We start from the raw sequence: 14,617 nt of genomic DNA, 5'->3' as shown, positions 1-14,617 counted from the left end.
ATAACAATAACATAAAGTAATAGCAGTTCTATTTTAGCCAAGCGTAATAGGTGCTATGAGGTTGGGTGGGATGTGGCACCTTCAGTGAAGTCATCTCCGTACTCCTCACGGTACTCTCAGTCCTTGTCCATCTGGTTCTGCTCCAAGTCTGCAAATGATCGCATTATAGTCGCGTTAGCGACGTCTATAGAATAGCACAAAAAGCAATGAAAATTCAAAAGAGCCAAATGCACTCAAACATGGGTTCATTGCATAGAGCTCGATTTTAGATGAATTTTGGTCCTGGTCTTATATTTTTCTGAGTTCATATGAATTAGTTATGAATTTCCAAAGTTTCAATCATTTCTGAAAATGGGAAGAAGCTGAATTAATATCGTGCTGACACGTGTCACGCTGTGACTGGTCCACGTGGCATGCTGACGCCAGCATGACGTCATCTCGGTTGTTTCATCCTCTGACAAGTGGGTCCCGCATGGCGGTGTCACTGACATGTGGCCCTGGTCAACGGTCAATGTTGACCGGTCAATGGCCAATACAGGTCAGGCCTCGACTGGGCTGGTTGAACCTGGATTTAGGCCAGGCTTGGCCCGCCACATGGCGCGCGCTGGTGTGGCCACGTCGCCTTACTGGGCCACTAACGGGTCGTGATCCACGGGCATAGGTGAGGCACGGTTCATGGTGAACCCGCCTGCATTGGTCCATAGACCGCAGAGCCGGTCTATGACGGACTTGGTCCACTTACTCCTTCCTAGGGTTCGATTCACGTGCATGACGTGGTCGTGGTCGGAGCTCGGCGGAGCTACTCGGGACATGGTCGGAGCTCGGCGGAGCTGCTTGGGACGTGGTCGTCGTGGTCGTGGTCGGAGCTCGGCGGCGTGGGTTCATCGGTGTGCATGGATAGGGCTGTAGTGGTAGCAACAGCCCAGTTGGAAGAGTGTGTGAGCTCCATGGTGCTTCTACGGCCATGGTGGGCGTGTTGAAGGAGCTCCTGGTGCTCCCAGTGGCTCCGGCCATGGTGGTGGGGGCAAAGTGGAGGCGGTGGCGCTCCGATGAGATGCGGTGCGGCAACGTAGGGCTCCGGTGGGCTTCTTCCTCGGCTAAGGTGAGCGCGGTGTGTCTCTCGTCATGGCAGAGCCAGTCAGGGTGTCAATGTCGCCTTTACCGCAATGTAGAAGATGCCGTGGTCTCGCCATGGTTGTGCTCTCGGCCATGGTGAGCGTGCTTGTGCATGTGCGCTCCTGCTCCGATGTACAACGTCATGGCTGAGGTCCTCCTTTTGGCTGATGGCAGCATGCATGGCCCGTCCTGGGTCTTGGCAAGTGTGGCCATGGCGGTCTCCCTAGCTAACCAGTTGGGCTAGGCTAGAGCTCGAAGCTTCAGCAAGGTTTCGATCATGGCGGTGCACATTTCATTTGGCTAGGGAGGTGGTCTTAGTAAGATGGCTCACCGCGGAGAGCTCGAAGGCGATGGTGGTGGTGCGGTGGCAAGGTGAGGCCATGATGTGATGAGGTGATGCAGTGCCGTGCCGAGCAACTACGTCGCTGTAGCTGATCGGGGCGATGCTCTTTGCTCCGGCGAGGTCCTCCCCGCAGCGGCTTCCTTCTCCTCCTTGCTTCTCCCTCCTCCCTCTCTCTCATCTTGACGCGGTGTGGTGCTGTGCCACCAGCGGTGGCGGCGAATGGGCTGAGGGTTAGGGCTCATGGATGTTGGCTTTTATAGCCGAGTTCCAAGGGCTCCAATGGTGGACGGCGATCGGGCAGTGGTGATGCGTGCGGCGCATCCGACGGCTCATGGGTGGTAGCGTAAGCGCGACGCAAGGGGGAACAGGGTCATGCGATGTGTGTGACCCCGGGCCCGTGCCTGCTCTACGGTCGGGGCTCAGTCAGGAGGAGAGGCTAGCGTGGGGAGGAAGAAGGCCTATTGCTGTGCCGCTGACAGAGGGGGCCCGTTTGCCAGCTTGTCCTGATGCGGTGGCGCGCGGTGCATGACGGCTGATGGGCGGGTCCGGCTCGTCAGTGGCTTGTGCGTGCGTGGGCGGCAGGGTGATGCTGGGCTGGCTTCGTGGGCCGCGTGCATGAGTGGGAGGGCAGGTGGGCTCGCCCGGGCTAGCTCGCAAGGCCGAGCATGCCTAGGCTGCTGCTGCTCGCTCTCTCCTATTTCCTCTTCTTTCCCTATTTCTTTTTTTATTATGTTACACTTCGTTCATGTATATAAATTCAAGTGGCATATTTCTCCTTTGGTATAATGTCCCATGGTGATAAACATTGGTCATAGTATATGTTGGGATATTAATCCCATGTTAGTACATTTATTTATAAATATTTGTTAGCTTTTATTAATCAACACATAAACCCAAATAAAATCCAAATCACCTTGTTGAATATAATGCAACTTGATGTATGCTATGTGGTAAAATAGATTCAAGGTGATGAGGTGAGATACTTGTGCAAGTCATGTAGGTTTAGTTAGATTACGACTAATGCAACACTTAGGGTTAGCTCTTACAAATGTCACTCATCATCTCATGGGGTTTTGAAGAAAAAATTTTGTAGTTGGGATTTTTGGTGTGTGGATTTTTGGGTTGTTACAGTCCTACCCCCTTAACAGAATCTCATCCCCGAGATTAAAGCGTAACGTACTCTTCGAAGAGATAAGGGTATCATAGCCGGAGGTTAGACTCTTTCTCCCATGTTGCTTCCCTCTCAGTGTGATTGCTCCATTGGACCTTGCACATAGGAATAGTTTTGCTTCAGGTCTCTTTGGTGTCTCTACCCAAAATTCTGATAGGATGCTCTTTATACTTGAGAGTGTTCTGAATATCAAGTGTATCAGTCGGGATTACTTCATCGGACACTCTCAAACACTTGCGTAGCTGGGATACATGAAATACGGGATGTACACCCGCCAATTCCTCAGGTAGCTCAAGTTTGTAAGCGAGTTTTCCAATCCTCTTGCGTATCTTGTATGGTCCAACAAATCTAGGGGCGAGCTTGCCTTTCACATGGAATCTGATAGTTCCACGTAGCGGGGATACCTTGAGATAGACGAAGTCTCCCACATTGAACTCAAGTTCTCTTCTTCTTTTGTCAGCATAGCTCTTGTATCGACTTTGAGCAATTCTCAAATTCTCCTTTACTTGAGCAACTCCTTGGTCTTCTTCACAAGGTTGGTCATTGGGCGGGCTATCTTGGAGAAGTTTTCAATGAATCGGCGATAATATCCAGCCAATCCCAAGAAACTTCTGACTTCTATCACATTATGGGGTTGATCCCACTCTTTCATAGCTTCAATCTTGGCTGGGTCAACTGTGACACCTTCAGCTGATAGTACATGGCCTAGAAAGGCAACTTTCTATAGCCAAAATTCACATTTGCTGAACTTTGCGTAGAGCTGATGTTGGGCTAGTTTCTCAAGCACAGTTCTCAAATGATGTTCATGTTCTTCAGCGGTGGGTGAATAGACAAGGATGTCATCAATGAATACTACCACAAACTTATCTAGTTTATCCATGAAAACCTTATTCATCATGTTCATGAAGTATGCGGGAGCATTCATGAGTCCAAAGGACACCACAGTGAACTCAAACTGCCCATACCTAGTCACGAACGCTGTCTTTGGGATGTCACTCTCTCGAATCTTCATCTGATGATAGCCAGATCTGAGATCAATCTTGGAGAAATACTTGGCACCTCGAAGCTGATCAAGCAAATCATCGATCCTTGGCAGGGGGTACTTGTTCTTGATGGTGACCGCGTTCAAGTTCTGGTAATCAATGCACATTCTCATTGAGCCATCCTTCTTCTTAACAAACAGAATAGGGGATCCCCAGGGTGAAGCACTGGGTCTGATATATCCCTTCGAGATGAGCTCATCAAGCTGTTTCTTGAGCTTGGCTAGTTTGTCAACTGACATGCGATAGGGTCTCTTGGCAATGGGTCCTATTCCTAGTAAAAGATCAATGATAAACTCTACATCATGGTCTGGTGGCATACCCAGTAATTCTTTAGGGAATACATCGAGATAGTCTCTGACCACAGGCACATCATGAACTATCTTCTCCTCTTTTTGTGATTCTGAACTGGCTTTAAGGGCACATAGGATAGAAGTGGACTTTTTGGACTGAGGTTCACACCTAATAACTTGGCCTAATGGGTGGGTCACTTGGATGTATCTAGGTGAACATGATATGATACCTCGGTGAATGGTTAGCCAATCCATACCTAAGATGACATCTAGGCTCATGGAAGGTAATAGGGTTAGGTCGGCTTTAAAGATAAGACCCTCAATGGTAAGACTCACTCCCTTACAGATGTGGGTGCACTTTAGGTCTCCTAAAGGTGAGTTGGTGATGATAGGCTTTCCACATGGGATTACAAGCAGGTCATGCTCTCATGCAAACTTGGATGATATGTAAGAACAAGTTGCTCTGGAATCAAATAGAACTGATGTAGTATTGCCATTAACTAAAAACATACCGTACACAACGTCAGGGGCAGCCTGTGCTTCCTTGGCGTCCAGATGGTTGAGACATCCACGAGTAGCAGATCCCTTGAACTGAGACTTCTGAGCGGCTGAGTTCTAAGGGCACTCAGTGGCTTTGTGACCTGGTTGGCCACAAGCAAAGCAGGTGAAAGGTGCACCGCCTGTAGGGGTTGGCGCGGGTGCCTTCCAGTTTCTAGTGCTTGGTGTAGAGTGGTTCTGTGCTGGGCATTCGTTCATAGAGCGAGGACGGTTGGAACGGTCCTGAGTGTTGCGGTCCTGAGCATAATGGTCTCGGGTGTAATGATCCTAAGCAGGGCAGGAGTATCTGGTGGTGTAGCCTCCACCACCCCTACTCGATCTAGGGTTGTCATCCCTGTTGTGGCAAGAGCATTCCCTAGATGGTGCATCTCTGTGGAACCTCTTGTGATCACGGTCATGGAAGGACTCCTCAGGCTTATGCTTCCTCTCCCTATACTCCTCTCTAGCTTCAGCACGGTCCTTCTCGATCTAGATGCAGCGATCCACCAGAGCACGTAGCGTGCTACTCTCAATACCGCCAAACTTCAGCTTGATGTGCGAGTTAAGTCCCTTGCAGTAATAGTACATCTTCTCCTTCTCAGAGTTCACAACATAGGAAGGTGCATAGCGTAGAAGGTTGGTGAAGCGAGTGGTGTACTCTGTCACCCTGTCCTTTCCCATCTTGATATTGCAGAACTCCTCGGCTTTGGCCTCCATGATACCCTTGGGAATGTGATACTCAGTGAATGCTTCGGCAAACTCATCCCATGAGATGTTGGCAGGGTCCTCATGGGAATCACTGAAACTGCCCCACCAGGTGCGTGCTGCACCTGTGAGCTAGTGTGTGGTAGCTCCAACACACTCATCATCGATGAAAGTAGTGAGGTCAAGCTTCTTCTCCATCTCCTTGAGCCAGTCATTAGCTACCAGCGGGTCAGGGTCAGTGCCATCATAGGTAGGTGGCCTTAGCTTCAGAAATCCCTCCAGCTTCCTTTGGAAGTCATTCTGCTGACCTCCCTAGCAATGGTTTGCTTCATCAACAAGAGCTACAAGAAGCTAGGTTTGTTGTGCCATCACCTCTACCAGGGTCGGTGGTGGTGGTGGCAGAATGTTCTCCTCATCAAGCGGTGGGGTATTCTCCAGGTGGAAGGGTATCCCTCCATGTCCACAGCCACGGCCATGACCACAGTTGTTGCCGCCACGCCCCCTGTTTGGTCCGACTGGTTCAGGGATGGGCACACGTCCACGGTTCATTAGGCGAGCAGATTGGCGGTTCGGCATCTACAACACGGATTTTAGGAATTTTTTTGTGTTTGTGCCATAAGTGCTTATAATTCAGTATGATTACATGATTTTGACATTTTAAAGAAAAACATTTATACTACCCAACACTCATTACAAAGAAGCAATAAGATCCATAAGATGCATTAAGATCCAAAACATTAATTACATGGGTTTTATTACATAGCATCATCTCTAGTAGCTACACTTGGAGACTTGCGAGAATCATACTACGCATAGTGTCTCATATTACATCTCATAAGGGGTACATCATGGGGCACAACTTATGGAAGCCACTAACATGACTCATGTCCACGCAGGGTCATCTACTCTAACTCGTACACCGCTGCTGGGATACGACTATTCTCGATCTCGATCTCCTCATTAGACTTGTGAAGTCGGGGCACGTACTTCAAGGCCTCGGTGAGCTCCTCAGTAGGCTTGGCTCTAGGTAGGGTAGGGTAGGCATCTAGGTTAAGGTGAGTCGGGGCTAACTCAAACTCCTCTATCCTAGGCTTCGTCTTGCTGTGAATCTCCTTGGGTAGCTGATCCCACATACTCTTCATCTCCCTAAGGCGCTTCTTGTTAGACTTCTGCCAAGCCTGCCAAGTCCTCTCACACTTGTCCTATAGGTACTCGTTCTGCTTGAGTGCCTCGATCAAGTGACCCTAGTTGTGAACGACCTTCTTCCTGAACTCCTCTAGCTCCTAAGTCATGGTCTTGTTCTTAGATTGGATTTTCAGCATATCAATCCCCTTAGACCTCTCTCTGTCTCCTCTATGGTTGAACTCGACCTTCTTGTCATCCAACTCTCTCTGCAACTCCAAGACCTTACTGTCGAGGTAGCAGTTCCTGTTGCCTAGGTCAGTGGCTTTGTCCTATAAGTCAGTGACCTTGGCTCTATGGACTTCTTCATGATGGTTGAGCTTGTCCTATAGCTTGGCAACTATCTCAAGCAGACTAGCTCGCTCCTATGCTCCTTGCAAGTCTCACTCCTGGTACTCCCACAGAAGGGCCTAGTCCTGACGTCTCCTCTGCTCAAGCTAGGTCACGTACCTGTCCTGCTCTAGCAAGTGGATAGCTGAGACACGGAGGCATCTGTCCTCCTCAACAAAGATAACTCTGCCGGCTACGAAACTCTGCTCACTAGGGGTAAGGCTGAGGTCGAGGGCCTAGGGAAGTAGATGGAACTCTGTCGCCTTTAGGTGCTCGTAGTGGTCTCTCATCACTCTGCAAAGTGCCTTGTGTGAGACAGCTCATAGTCCCTCAACTATGTCCTCTATAGTCAACTCGGTGAAAGCTAGGACAGAAGGTAAAGTAGTGCTAGCTGGAAACTCGACTAAGGTGACAACTGGTCCTTCGATTCCTCCTTCCTGAGCTGACTTCTCGGTGCAGGTGACCTTGACAAGCTCATCAGGGACTCCTAACATGATGAGAATTCGGCAGAGGGTCTGTGCAAAACCCATGAGCTCACGTAGGTCAAAGGTAAGCTTGGCGTGGTCTAGAGGTAGCGGTCCTAGAGGCGGCCATTCGACGTTTGTTGCCATCTGCATGCTTTAAGGAACATGTGTTAGCAGGTCAATAAATAGATGAGCCTTGCATAAAAGTAAATGCAGGGTCGATATATAACCAAAAGAAGGGCTGTTCACGTCCTATTCTATTGTCCATTTCTGAGGGTTTCGTCCTAGGGTCAAGTATGGCTCTGATACCAACTGAAATGACCTGATTTCTGTGAAGGGAAATCCACAGAGTTGAAGTGTATTATGACCGTTGTAGATCATATTACCCAAATTCCAGTCGAATACCACATCCATACAACAATAATATCAGAGTACAATTAGTGCAGAATTACATAAATTATTACATCGCCGCATTGGTGGAATCAAAAGTAGCATTCATTCAGAACAGCTTGAAGATAAGATCGCCAAACTCGAGCGTAGGAATGAACCCCTCAACCGTCAAACTCCTCAGAGCTATACTCCTCAGCAGAACCTGTGTGCTAAAATTTATCAGTATGATTTGTACTGGCCACTCCCACCCTATGAGCTATGCTTTGTGGAAATTGGATGCAAGTTGGATATAATCAAAAGGAACCTATAAGGCTGGGGTTTCCTATGTATTAGCATATCAAGTGTATAATAGTATAGTCAAGTTTTAACACCATTCCCACTCCCATTCCACCCCATTCCTGTCCAGAGCCAGGTTTCGATCCTGGGATCGATATATCACCATCTCCATATCATCACCATACCATCACTCAGTCGACAGGACAACTCCCTCTCGGCACTGTCTCAAGGCCCGTAGCCCCTAGCTACGACCGACACTCTCTCATAGGGGGAGAAGAGAAGGACTCATCTCACATCTAGTTTAAGCGAAACCTAGGAAAGGTCCATAGCCGACTAGTCAGCATATGTATCGATCGATCAACCATACACTCTGTAGAGGTTTTATATAACCATAAGATCTGCCTTCTTCGCTGACCGTCGTCAACTGGGCTAATTCTGGCCGCTTGCTAGCCTAGGATAATGTCACTCTACCATTCAACCCTGGTACACCCCAAGTCTAGTCTGGGGTGGCTAAAACTATGAGTCATGAGCCGGGTCCACAAGGTCTCCATGAAGTCTCGAAAGGGTGTGGGGGAAATCCTCCACGTCCTGTACCTCTTTACACTGTCCACTATCAACCTAGCAGTAGTGGCAATATCCTATCAAGTAGTCCGTCCGTCCCACACCATATAGGGCGAGTGGTACATAAGGCTTCCCGATGAATCTGAGTGCTAGTAAGACCTTAGGGATGACCAAGCCAGAATGTCTTCATCAGGGTTTCCATTTACCGTGCCACCACATCACCTCCACTCCGGGCTCCTCCCATCACAGGTTCACACCCAGGGCCACCTCATATCACCATTTACCCATCGCATGTATTCATTCCAGGGGTGCCCAGGTAGCACCCCACAGCAAGACTTGCCTCAGGCTCATTGTATATTCCAACTTGGTCAACACAACCCTCACCCTCCACACACCCAAGTCACACACGCAGCACTCTCCCCATAGTCTAGATAACACCAGTTTCCACCACACTTCAATGTAGTATAAGCATAGTAGAAGTAATAAGCAATGAAATATATCAGCAAGCGTGTGTCTAGCCTAATAGCAGGATAAGCAGGGGTAAGGTTGCATCAAGGTAAAGGCCATCAAGTAAGCATACTACCATGCAAGTCCTATCATAGTGTGAATATAATAATAAAGTAAAGCAATAGCAGTTCTATTTTAGCCATGCGTAATAGGTGCTATGAGGTTGGGTGGGATGTGGCACCTTCAGTGAAGTCATCTCCGTACTCCTCACGGTACTCTCGGTCCTCGTTCATCTAGTTCTCCTCCGAGTCTGCAAATGATCGCATTATAGTCGCGTTAGCGATGTATATAGAATAACACAAAAAGCAATGAAAATTCAAAAGAGTCAAATGCACTCAAACATGGGTTCATTGCGTAGAGATCGATTTTAGATGAATTTTGGTCCTAGTCTTGTATTTTTCTGAGTTCGTATGAATTAGTTATGAATTTCTGAAGTTTCAATCATTTCTGAAAATGGGAAGAAGCAGAATTAATATTGTGCTAACACGTGTCATGCTGTGACTGGTCCACGTGGCATGCTGACGCCAGCATGATGTCATCTTGGCTGTTTCATCCTCTAACAAGTGGGTCTCGCATGACGGTGTCACTGACATGTGGCCCTGGTCAATGGTCAATGTTGACCAGTTAATTGCCAATATAGGTTGGGCCTCGAATGGGATGGTTGGGCCTGGATTTGGGCCAGGCTTGGCCCACCACGTGGCACACACTGGTGTGGCCATGTCACCTTACTAGGCCACTAATGGGCCGTGATCCACGGGCGTAGGTGAGGCGCGGTTCATGGTGAACCCACCTGTGTTGGTCCATAGACCGCAGAGCCGTTCTATGAAGGACTTGGTCCACTTACTCCTTCCTAGGGTTTGGTTCACGTGAATGATGTGGTCATGGTCGGAGCTCGGTGGAGCTGCTTGGGATGTGGTCGACGTGGTTGTGGTCGGAGCTCGGCGGAGCTACTCGGGACGTGGTCGTCGTGGTCGTGGTCAGAGCTCGGTGGAGCTGCTTGGGACGTGGTCACCGTGGTCGTGGTCAGAGCTTGGTGGCATGGGTTCGTCGGTGTGCATGGACAGGGCTACAATGGTAGCAAGAGCCCAGTTGGAAGAGCATGTGAGCTCCATGGTGCTTCTACGACCACGGTGGGCGTGTTGAAGGAGCTCCTGGTGCTACTAGTGGCTAGGGATGAAAACGGATTGGATACGAACAGATATCACTCATATTATATTTGTTTTCATATTTTTGTTCGGATTCGGATTCGGACACGGATAGCGTTCGGATACATATACGAATACGGATTGACTCGGTTACGGATACGAATAATGAGTATCGAATACGGTATGAATCGGATTCGGAGAAGGTCGGATACAAATATCTATTCGGATATTGAGTAAAAGCAGCATATATATAGTTCATTTTTTCATTTGAGAAAGTTTGAACAAAATGTAGTTCAAATTTCACAAGTGTGTGACATGGTTTCAGAAAGTCTATATGAGATTCAAGAATTTGTGACTAGTATTTGATAAAACTTTCTCAAATGGGAAAATGAGCTATGTAACAATTGTAGATCTTGCTGAGATGATCAAACTTGGTATTCGGAGTTTTTTCATCTGAGGTCATTTAGTGTCTCATTTGAGCAAGTTTGACCAAGTCAAATTTGGTCAAATAAAAAAACAACACTTTGACTCTAGTATTATGAACTCTAAATGACTTCAAATTGAAACGTTTTGATTACCAAGTTTGTTCAACTCATCAAGATCTACAATTGTTGTTTTGGTCAACTTTCCATTTGAGATAGTTTGGACGGTTCAAATTTGTGATTTTTAAATTTCAACGCCTACAAACTAGTTTTCGGAACCCTAGATTGTCTCAAATTGAAAAGTTTTGAATACCAAGTTTGTTCAGATCATCAAGATCTACAATACTTATATAGGCCATTTTTTCATTTGAGAAAGTTTGAATAAAATGTAGTTCAAATTTCACAAGTGTGTGACATAGTTTTAGAAAGTCTATATGAGATTTAAGAATTTGTGACTAGTGTTTAATAAAACTTTCTCAAATGACAAAATGAGCTATGTAACAATTGTAGATCTTGCGGAGATGATCAAACTTGGTATTCAGAGTTTTTTCATCTGAGGTCATTTAGTGTCTCATTTGAGCAAGTTTGACCAAGTCAAATTTGGTCAAATAAAAAAACAACACTTTGACTCTAGTATTATGAACTCTAAATGACTTCAAATTGAAACGTTTTGAATACCAAGTTTGTTCAACTCATCAAGATCTACAATTGTTGTTATGGTCAACTTTCCATTTGAGATAGTTTGGACGGTTCAAATTTGTGATTTTTAAATTTCAACGCCTACAAACTAGTTTTCAAAACCCTAGATTGTCTCAAATTGAAAAGTTTTGAATACCAAGTTTGTTAAGCTCATCAAGATCTACAATCCTTATATAGTTCATTTTTTCATTTGAGAAAGTTTGAACTAAATATAGTTCAAATTTCACAAGTGTGTGACATGGTTTCAGAAAGTCTATATGAGATTCAAGAATTTGTGACTAGTGTTTGATAAAACTTTCTCAAATGGGAAAATGAGCTATGTAACAATTGTAGATCTTGCTGAGATGATCAAACTTGGTATTCAGAGTTTTTTCATCTGAGGTCATTTAGTGTCTCATTTGAGCAAGTTTGACCAAGTCAAATTTGGTCAAATAAAAAAACAACACTTTGACTCTAGTATTATGAACTCTAAATGACTTCAAATTGAAACGTTTTGAATACCAAGTTTGTTCAACTCATCAAGATCTACAATTGTTGTTTTGGTCAACTTTCCATTTGAGATAGTTTGGACGGTTCAAATTTGTGATTTTTAAATTTCGACGCCTACAAACTAGTTTTCGGAACCCTAGATTGTCTCAAATTGAAAAGTTTTGAATACCAAGTTTGTTCAGATCATCAAGATCTACAATCCTTATATAGGCTATTTTTTCATTTGAGAAAGTTTGAATAATATCCGGATAATATCCGTTTTAATAATCCGGATATATCCGATAATTATCCGGATTATCCGATATCCGCCGGATATCGATGATATTACATCCGTATTTGATATCCGCCTAAGATATCCGTTTTATTATCCGTATCCAAAAAAATTATGGATATCTGAGTAACTATCCAGATAAGTGTTCATATTTGTTCGGTCGAACGGACGGTCGAATAAATATCCGTACCGTTTTCATCCATACTAGTGGCTCTAGCCACGGTGGTGGGGGCAAAGCGGAGGCGATGGCGCTCCGACGAGATGCGGTGTGGCAACACAGGGCTCCAGTGGGCTTCTTCCTCAGCTAAGGTGAGCATGGTGTGTCTCTCATCATGGTGGAGCCAGTCGGGGTGTCAACATCGCCTTTACCGCAATGTAGAAGATGTGGTGGTCTCGCCGTGGTTGTGCTCTTGGCCATGGTGAGCGTGCCTGTGCTTGTGCGCTCCTGCTGTGATGTACAACATCATGGCTAGGGTCCTCCTTTTGGCTAAGGCAGTGTGCATGGCATGTCCTAGGTCTCAGCAAGCGTGGCCATGGTGGTCTCCCTAGCTAACCAGTTGGGCTAGGCCGGAGCTTGAAGCTTCAGCAAGGTTTCGATCATGGTGGTGCACGTTCCATTTGGCTAGGCAGGTGGTCTCAGCAAGATGGCTCACCACGGAGAGCTTGAAGGCGATGGTGGTGGTGCGGTGGCGAGGCGAGGCCGTGGTGTCATGAGGCGATGCAGTGCCGTGCCGAGCAGCTACGTCGCTATAGCTGATCGGGGCGGCGCTCTTGGCTCCGGCGAGGTCCTCCCCACAGTGGCTTCCTTCTCCTCCTTGCTTCTCCCTCCTCCCTCTCTCTCATCTTGACGTGGTGTGGTGCTGTGCCACCAGCGGTGGCGACGAATGGGCTGAGGGTTAGGGCTCACAGATGTTGGCTTTTATAGCCGAGTTCCAAGGGTTCCAATGGCGGACGGCGATCGGGCAGTGGTGATGCGTGCGGCGCATCCGACAGCTCACGGGCGGTAGTGTAAGCGCGGTGCAAGGGGGAACAGGGTCATGCGATGTGCGTGACCCCAGGCCCATGCCTACTCTGTGGTCGAGGCTTGGTCGGGAGGAGAGGCTGGCGTGGGGAGGAAGAAGGCCCTGTTGCTATGCGGCTGACAGAGGGGGCCCATTTGCCAGCTTGTCCTGATGCGGCGGCGCGCGGTGCATGACGACTAACGGGCGGGTCCGGCTCGTCAGCGGCTTGTGTGCGCACGGGTGGCAGGGTGATGCTAGGCCGGCTTCATGGGCTGCGTGCGTGAGTGGGAGGGTAGGTGGGCTCGGCTAGGCTAGCTTGCAAGGCCGAGCAGGCCTGGGCTGCTGCTACTCCCTCTCTCCTATTTCCTTTTCTTTCCCTATTTCTTGTTTTATTATGTTACACTTCTTTCATGTATATAAATTCAAGTGGCATATTTCTCCTTTGGTATAATGTCCCATGGTGATAAACATTGGTCATAGTATATGTTGGGATATTAATCCCATGTTAGTACATTTATTTATAAATATTTGTTAGCTTTTATTAATCAACACATAAACCCAAATAAAATCCAAATCACCTTGTTGAATATAATGCAACTTGATGTATGCTATGTGGTAAAATAGATTCAAGGTGATGAGGTGAGATACTTGTGCAAGTCATGTAGGTTTAGTTAGATTATGACTAATGCAACACTTAGGGTTATCTCTTACAAATGTCACTCATCATCTCATGGGGTTTTGAAGAAAAAAATTTGTAGTTGGGATTTTTGGTGTGTGGATTTTTGGGTTGTTACAACCGGCGTCCACGCGACTACGGTGCAACTGCGCCAAGGCAAAGTAGAGGAATTAGTTTCTCCATCTAAGATGTTTATCCCCTGATCTACGTTATAGAGGTACTCTGTTCCTTCAATGGTACCAGAGCTAGGTTGTCAGTGTGTAGATCTAGTATGGGGTAGAGAATTGAAAAGAAATCAAAGAGTAACAGAGGGTTCGATCCGGTTCGGATTGAAACCCTAACCCTAACCAGGTAAAAGAAAATGAAAAGAGATCGGGGGGTGGCGGGCGTCACTCAACTGTCGGTCACCACTGCCACTGTGCGAGGAAAGGTGCTGCACCGCCATCTTCACCGGCGCATGGCAAGAAAAGATCAGAGGGTTCAACCAAACCCAAACCGAAAGAAAAAATTGAATTAGGTTAATCCTAACCCTAGCGAAACCCTAACCTTAACTGGGTGAAGGAAAAGAGTAAGAAGAGGGACTCAGCTTCAAGAAGAACCTGAATCCAAGCTCATACCCATGAAGAACTCGATGGGGAAGATGAACATTGACTCCAGTGAGTCAAAACCTAACCCTTACTTGATGTAACCCTAACCCTAATCCCGAATCGGATGAAATCCGAGAAGAATAGAGAAGAAGATCCAAAAATAGATGAAGAAAAGGAGAAAGGGGAAAAAGGGGAAGAGGCCTACCTCACCATTCACCACGCTGCCGCCTCGCTGACGTGCGGGAAGATGGCCGAGCTGTGCGAGCTCTGGCCATGGTGAAAGGACCTAGGATGCCGCCTAGAGGGGGGGGGGGGGTGAATAGGCGTTTCTAAAAATTAACACCTTTAAAAGCGGAAACGATTAGTAAAGTGTGTTTCCAAAAATGGAAACTCCAAATAAAGAGTACCACCC

This window comes from Miscanthus floridulus, chromosome 5, assembly GCF_019320115.1.
Source record: "Miscanthus floridulus cultivar M001 chromosome 5, ASM1932011v1, whole genome shotgun sequence".
Taxonomy (NCBI): Eukaryota; Viridiplantae; Streptophyta; class Magnoliopsida; order Poales; family Poaceae; genus Miscanthus; species Miscanthus floridulus.
This window is presented reverse-complemented; position numbering follows the sequence as displayed.